We start from the raw sequence: 475 nt of genomic DNA on the forward strand, positions 1-475 counted from the left end.
CACACACACACATATATGTATGTTTATGCCTTTGATGCCTACGCTGGAGCGCACTTTCTGTGGCGAAGGTTTGTTGCGCCAGAAATCGACCAGACTAGGCGACTATTAAATCAGTTGTGTAAAATTGTCTAAACGGTCTGGCCGAGCGGCCAGATCCCTCGGATGAAGTCCAAATTATATAAATGAGCTGGGGACGCAAGGGCAATGCCAGTTGATTTGGACGGCTGACGTGTTGTCGAAGGCAAAGTGAACGAAATTAACGCACGGCAGAAATGAATATCGCGCATGTTAACGCTTTCCTGCTGGACCCAAGTGATTTTAGTATACGGAACTGTATATAGCATGTAGAATTGAGGACCTCCTCACTATTTTCGCATTCTGCCGAAGCACTATCATACTATCCAGTTTAACAAGAGCGGAGCAGCGAAGGAAATATGAATGTAAGAACGTGCGTATGTATGTATAAGTGTGAGTC

Source organism: Penaeus monodon, chromosome 28 (genome assembly GCF_015228065.2).
Source record: "Penaeus monodon isolate SGIC_2016 chromosome 28, NSTDA_Pmon_1, whole genome shotgun sequence".
NCBI lineage: Eukaryota > Metazoa > Arthropoda > Malacostraca > Decapoda > Penaeidae > Penaeus > Penaeus monodon.